Here is an 8,156-nt window from a genome sequence, read left to right as displayed (position 1 = left end):
CTCAAGAGGTTTTTATGTGGCTTTAAGATAAGCCATTTTAATTTAGTACTAGATGGTGTCAAACCTATCTGCCCATCTATCTGTTGGGGATTTAAGGAGCTGCAGCCATCTCTTCCTTTTCTGATTGTCCCATACTATGGTACAAGTACTAGCCAACATTTAGCTTCTACGAGAAAGAACTGTTCCCATTGTAAACATTTACCCCCCCTCGTCTCTCTGGATTGGAACAAGTCTCTCCAGGACTGAGTCAAGCTCACTCGTTGCCAACCTTCACTATCTGCTCCCATCTCCAGCTCTGGTTCACTCTGCCTGTCTGCTCCACCTCTTCTCTGACATCTCTCAGATGATCGCCTTTTCCAGTGTGAGCCTCTATCTACCTACATAGCTGGTGGCCGTGTTTCCCCAGGAACTCCAAGTCCTTTCCCCATCCAGCTTGGCTGGGTTTTCCAATATAACTCCTCGCTTTAGTTTGTGTCCGTGCCTGATTCTGCATGTGGTTCAGCCAGACATGTATCATGAACTGTTAATCGTCCTCACTAACCTCCAGCATAGACCCCAGTCTGTCACTGCCCACTGCCCAGCATTGGTGCTTTCTGTGTGGGTAGATTTACAAGGAAGTATTGCCAAATCCGACCGTCATCCAGACGCAGCTCCGGATGAACCAAAGTGGACTTTTTTTTTTCAGAGCTTTTGGGGCTTTTCCAAAAATGTATGGTCTGCGCAGACGATTCAAAAGTTGTTTATCGAGAACAATTTAGCAGCAGTCCCTAATGGTAAGTTTAACCTGTACTTTTATGCTGGTGAAGATTCTCAGTCATTCAGGTCAGGGTCATTCCATAAAACATCTTCATCCTTGGAAACCAAGTACAGTACAGGAGGCTGGTGATTTACTAAATATTAAACAATCATTGCAGCTACTAAAAAAGATAAACATGCACACGTGTGATGTTATGCAGTAACTTGATATTCTGAATTGAGTGCAGCACTAATGTCCGTTGGAATGCAGCTTCATCGGCCATAAATAAAAACCAAATCAGCAGAAATGATAGTTTTACCTGGACAAATTAAGTAGCACTTAAAAAATAGAGTAGATAATTTTGATTCAATTCGGAGCTAAATGGGGGATAGTTCACTTCTGGATGGCCTAAAAAATAACTTGAAAAACAGTAGCACACATGATCTTTTTTTTTTTTTTCATTTGAACTGCACAAACCTAAACTAATGCAGCAATAACCATTCAATCTATTTGCTGATTTTTTTTTTTAAATCAGTGGGGTTTCAGCTTGACACAGCTGAAGCTTCTCCAATTTGATGATGCGATCCAGGATGTAAACACTGTGCATTTGAAATGCAGAACCTCCCGCAGGTGTTGCAGAAATCACTGCGGACACGGCGCTAGCTAAAGGAAATGCAGGCTTTGCGGAACCAAAATTCAAGGCATTGCTTGGTAGCTTGGGACCTACAGTTAAACAATGTACTTTTTTTCCTCATTTACATGCAGCAAGTTAAATTACTATTATACTGGCAAGTAAATCTATAAATTAATCAGCATGAACATGAAAAGACCATATGTCATAAGACAGTGGCTGTTCAAAACCACGATCAACTTTACTGTATAAGGGTAACCAGTCATTACTCAGCCTTTTGACAAATAATGTGAAGGGGTAAAGTGGTAATGTAATATTGATGAAAATATATAAGCAACAATTGAAAATGAAAACTCTCAAATGAAACAAAAAGATTAAAATCTTAAATTTTTTATTTTTAAATGAAATAGGCCATCAAATCAGTGCTTTAGACAGCCTTATTATCATTATTAGCGTTTATCAGATATTAAAATATAGCAAACTGGGAATCTCTTCCTAGAGCTACCTAATGATTCTTGGAGCCTTTTATAGGGAGCAGGTGGGCCTAATCATCCTCTGATTGCGTTGGTGGTACCCTGCCGGTCCAATGGGGTTTTTGCTCAGCAGCCTCCAAGCAGCCAATCAGCTGTGTGTGCTCCCGCTCCTCTTTCTGTATAAACAAGAGAAAGACTGAAGAGCCTCAGAAGCCAAGGGGCCGCAGCAATTTGGTTTCTAAGGACATTTCATAAATTAAGGATCACACCGGGAAAGTCTTCCGCTAATTAACTACTTGTAAGGCTATTATCACCTTAAGAGTTATCAAGATGACACTTGTACATGAACTCATTGAGTCATCAGTCGGGTCAATAGTTTTATTACAATAGTGACGAGCGCACAGAGTATACAGCACAGAATAATCAGCTGATCCAGAAGGACACAAAACAACATTAAGATCAAAGATCCTAAAGATTCACTTTCATCTGAAGGCCCTGAAACATAAATATGTTATAGATTGTGTGTATTGTAAAGTAAAATTAAGAATTATTGTTTATTTCTATGTAGCTTGTTTGATTAAAAAATGCTTAAACAAGGACTTCAGATCATGCTTACTTTTTCTCATCAGGCGCAACCTCTCTGTGTATTCCCCTTCACCTCCTTACATACTGATCAGTTTTAAAATAGCCTACTGACCTGTCATTAATAAACTCAGCTTTCCTTCCTGACTACTACAGCCTCAGTGTGTTAGGAGTACTATAACTCCTCTTTTCTGCCTGAGGCAGACAGACTTTATTATCTACATGTTCCTTACAGATCTGTGAGATCTAGATTACCATAGCTTTTACCTATATATTTAATTGAGTTTGTGGTTGTTTTAATTTTCTTAGTGTTTTTTTTTTAGTTTTTTTGTGGATTTGTTTTACTATTGTTTAGTGTTATGCTTGAGAAAATAAATGTCCCCTTCTGGGAAATAAAACTTTCAGTCAATCAATTACACACCATTGTAACAATGCAGCACAGAGATCATGCACTTACTTCCTCATTCTCCATCTCATTTTAAAATCTGCACTTTACCTATCCCGAATCTCCCTGAAGTAATTCAGGAAATAGAAAGCTAGTTTGTACTTTTCATTAGAGCCTAATTCTATTACACAGTTGCCTTTTATTGATCCAAGCAATCAGGATGACATGCAAGAAAGTAGCAAAGTGGGGCCCAACAGACACTGCTGTGGCCTGAGTGTGAGTTCAAGGAAAGGTGGGGAAGATATATGTTGCATTTATTCAAGACAAAAAACAAAGACTATGACATATCTAACTTTGCAAGGCTGAAGTGTTTGATCTCAGTACAAGTAACAGCTTACAGATGGATTTTGTTTTCACCATAAAATTACATGTGGCATATCCATAATGCACCATATTTAGGGTTGTTCATAGTGGACATATTCATTCTGAGGTTGCATGGTTCCATAGACACCAACACTGATTTAAAGTTACAGCATTTGGTTTGAATATGTTGCATGCAGAAAATAGATCACAAATGAAAACTCAGTAAACTCCCTCTTATTTACGACACATGTGCTTAACGCATGCCTGTTCAAAAAAATAAAATAAAATAAGTAAATAAATTCAAATATGGGAAAGAAAATGAATGCAGTTATGAGACTTGGTCGTACCTGACTCATCCGACCTGAGGGGGGAAATGTAAGCGAACCTGAAAAATAAGCAAATATCTCAGGAGTGACTAGAAAATGGACAGTAGGGTAGAAGGATAATAGGAAGAGGGACTGGTGTGGGTAAAAGGATGGAGGAAAGGGAAGAACAAAAGAAAAATACTTTATTGAAAACATATAAGATGCAGATGTGATTCATTTTTGAACATGAGAGGATTAAAAAAGAATAGAGTATCACTCAGTAAGTAATAACATCAACATTAAAACACGTCACTGAGAAATTAACTAAATGTGATCTAAATATCAAAACGAAGATTCACTGTCTAATAATAAAACATTGAAAGTCTGTGGTCATTCTTTCAAGGCGGCAGGACTCTATCAAACCATTAAAAGGGAGGAAAGAGTGAGATAATTAGACTGCAAAGTGAAAAGCAGACTAATACTCCTGAAACAGCAAAGATACATGTCTCAAAGGGGAAGCCAGACAAATGATAGGAAAAGAGAGAAAGAAAGAGCCAGGTAAAATAACAGAAAAAGGAAGTAACGAAGACGTGTGGTCCGCAGCTCATTTATACTACTATTACTAAATAGATATCAGGAGGCAATAATATAAATATTAATCACAGCAATATTTAAAAGAGTATAATCCCAAGCTGCGTTAAAGCGAGCTAGGCATAAGATTCTCCCAAAACAATTTGCTTTTTGTTTGACATTAACAATTAAAATATAATTTTTTTGTTTAATGGAAACAAAATCCAGAAACAGTTCAATAAATATGGAAAAGCCTGAAATACGCTCCACTGGGATGCATGCGAGCTTTTGTCCTGGTTTTAATAATGTCTGGAAATAGAGTCAACATTTATGTACACTTTACAATAAAAGGCATATTAGAAACCTTCAAATACAAGGAATAAAGTAAAAAACTAGTAAAAAAGTATCCAAGTTAGGGTGGACAGGGCTTGCAGTGAAATGTGGCTGAAATTAATGAAATAGCATTTGCAAACCTGCCACAACTTAGCAGTAAAGTAGCCATTTTAAAAGGATACATTTCATTTTCATTATCTCTCAATGTTGAGGAGACATTTAATACACATTTGTTCTAAACTTTTAACTCAGGTTAGTTTCCTGTGCCAAAGACCCATTATTCTGGGTGTCTGAGGCTCAAAATTGATAGACAATGGACAAGTTCTATCTTTCTAATATTTCATAGCTTGCTTTTGCAAAAGAAGACCCTTTAGTACCAAATTATATTATTTTTGTAAAGTAAACATATAGACTAACATTTTAGCTACATTGCTGCAGCATAGTTAAATTGTAAATGGTCTGTACTTATACAGAACCCCTGGGCCCACTGATAAAGGTTAGGCCGCCTCACAGGCTGCAGGGTGAACTTGCAGAGTGCATAATATTCTACTTCCTCACCATAAACTATCACACGTTCCAAATTTTGTGTGCAAAATAAAAGTGAGGCTTTCAGCTGCTTTCAGTCATTGTTGGTTGAATTTACAAAATCCCTAGCCATTTATTTCGTTGACGCAGCTTTTGAGTGCACATCAAGTAAAAGATAAAAAACTAGCAAAAAAACAAAGCTGAAATTATAATGTGTACCAAATGGATGCCAAAACATTTGTTTTTGAAATTACAATGTTGTTGTTTTTTAATTGGTGTGGTAAATTAAAAAGAGACTTGTTCTGCCACAGAGTGGTTTTAGATTCTCGAAGGATATTCATTGGTCGGTTTACAAGTAGGTGAGGTGGAGAAGAAAATGACTATGGTGAGCTTAATCTCTTAATAAATATGAAAAATATGTTATCCAGTACATGTTTTAGGTCATTAGAAATAAAATGATCTCAAAGCAAAAAATAAATAAAACACGACTCAAACTGTAAAATGTAAAAGCTGCTGGAAAAACAGCGAGGAATATTTTCCCTTTGTGTTTATAAGAGCAGCCTGGACTGAATCTAATAGCTTCATTTGCTGATTTTATAAGCAACACACACCCCCGATCACACTGAGCTTGTTGTCATTTCCTTCAATGTAGTTTTGACATTTGGAACAATGTTTCATCTGACAGCTTTGTATTCAGAAAAGAGAAAGGAAAACAGCTTGCGAAGCATGTTATTTTATGATTATTAAAATAGGAAGAACATGTTTCTGTTTTCTCCCATGAGCACATTGTTCCTATATAGCCATGAATGAGGCATGAATCATCATCTCCCACAGCTTGGTCCCTTTATTATTATTATTTTTTGTTTTGTTTTGTTTATGAGGACATCAACATTTTTTCTTGTTTTTGACAACTTGAAATAGGGGCTCTAATAAATATTTTGCATAAAACTCACTTTTCGCTGCTTGTTTATGAAGTAGCTAAGGGTTTCACATGGCAGCACTAACCGTTGGTAGCATTAGCAGGTAACTAGTTTAAATTGTAGTAGGTTTAAGACAGCTTTACTGTAACCCTCCTGATTATATGATTTCTGTTTCTTAAAGTTTGTATCAAATTGTAAGGGATAGAGCAACAATGTTAACCTTGCTTGAAAAATAATCTTGTCCTGCTCCTGTGTCAATAGTTTGAGACCAACCAAAAACAGGTCAGCTAATCACATCATGGTTTAAGGCGGAACATAAAGCTGAGACAAAAACAAGAGCTGCTTTGCCCACAGCCAAAGTTAAAGGTATAGTGGAGGATTTTTCGCAATTTTCTTCAAAAGGACTCACTCTCTCCCCTTAAAAAAGTAAAAAAATGCACATGCACAACCCTGTACCTGCTCCCGGGTACAGAGAACGCCTATTAATGCATGTGTGAGAATGAGCGAGCTTATTTCTCCTGGAGGATCTGCAGGGATGCAATAAAATCTCATCTCACGCATATGTTTGCAGGGTAAATAAGGATCTGTGGCCACCGTATAACTACTAACGATGCAAATTACAAAATAAATGAACTTATCTTCCCAGGAAAGTAACAATATTAAGGTAGATAACTTTTACCAACAGTGATGAAAAATGGTTTTCTCCAAATAGCATGCCAAACTTTACCTGTCGAGTAGAAACTTTGTAACCAAGGCATCAGTGGGAAGCCTGACCTGTGATTTCAGTGTACGCCCTTGCGTGAAAAATGTGTAAAATTAAACATTTGTGGAACACATGATCAATCTGGCTTGCCAGGTTAACACAAAGTAGCAGATAACTGAATTTGATTTTTAAAAATGCTTTATCATTTTCACTATTCAGTTTAATTCAATTCAGTTTATTTACATAGCGACCATTCACAAACCAAGACCATCTCAAAGCACTTTACAATTCAATCAGATAAGACCAGATCAGTCAAATTGATTCAAAGTTTTCTATCTAAGGAAAACCAGTTGATTGCGTCAACTCATTGACCCAAAGGCAATCCCTCACACTAAGCATGCCTGTAGCGACAGTGGAGAGGAAAAACTCCCTTTTAACAGAAAGAAACTTCCACTAGAACCAGACTCAGTGTGAGCGGCCAACTGCAGAGGCCGCCTGGGGTTCAAGGAGACAACTGTAAACCAGCCCCATCCATGCAGAGCCAGGCAGATGAGCTCCGAGCCCATGTCCCATGTCAGAGGATGAAGAGAGCACATCCAGCCAGTCTATCATATACCAGTCTTATCTTTACGTTTTATCACTGCTGCTTACAGTATATCACTGCTGCACTTTAAAAATGAAAACTGTCTTGAGAGCTGCACTGAATTCAATTTCTTTTCGTATACACTCTGTGTGTACAAAATGACAATAAACTCTGTCTAAGTCCAATTCTAAGAAGTTTAAGCCAGTCACAGTCAGAGAAACAGGCCTACACTGAAAAACAGGCCAAGCTCCAACATCTATAAACAAAGGTGTTGATGGCAGCACAGCTGATATCTCTCTCCATGATTTGTGTCACAGACAAACAGGAAGAGACCAGATGAAGCTTCTATGAGCAGAGAAGCAGAGAGAGCATAACATTAGAGATTGAACTAACAAATTCTGCAGAGTGGGAGAATAGAGATAAACTTAAGCAGAATGATGAAAAAGGGGTCCCTATGTCCTCCAGCAGTCTAAGCCTATTGCAGCATAACTATAGAGATAGCACATAACCTGAGGCCCTGTAACTATGAAGCTTTATCATAAGGGACAGTTTTAATCCTACTCTTAAAAGTAGAAAGGGCGTCTGCCCCCAGACTAAAATTGGTAGTTGGTTCCACAGGAGAGGAGCCTAATAACTTAAAGATCTGCATCCCATTCTACTTTTAGTTAATTTAGAAATTCTAGGAACCACTAGTAAACCTGCCGATGGAGAGCGAAGTGCTCTGTAAGGTACATAAGGAACAATCAGATCTCTGATATAAGATTGAGCTTGGCCATTTAAGGCTTTATATGTGAGAAGGAGGATTTTACTATTCTTTTACAAACAAATACAGCATAATTCCCAGAAGCATCCTAAAAGAGAAACAATGTGGTTGCAATATGCGTTTTGGGACAACACTCTCCAGAAGTTATTGGGACTCCAGTCAGAGCTTATAGAACATTTATGGACCTAACAGAAGGCAGCCGTGGAAGAAAACCTGGCAGACTTGAGTTTGGGGCAGAAATCTCCTTTTCCGCTGGACAATGACAAACAATAGACATAAAGAAG

The sequence above is a fragment of the Cyprinodon tularosa genome, unplaced genomic scaffold, assembly GCF_016077235.1.
Source record: "Cyprinodon tularosa strain WSP-4 unplaced genomic scaffold, ASM1607723v1 ctg126, whole genome shotgun sequence".
NCBI lineage: Eukaryota > Metazoa > Chordata > Actinopteri > Cyprinodontiformes > Cyprinodontidae > Cyprinodon > Cyprinodon tularosa.
Note: the sequence above shows the minus strand (reverse complement) of the source record.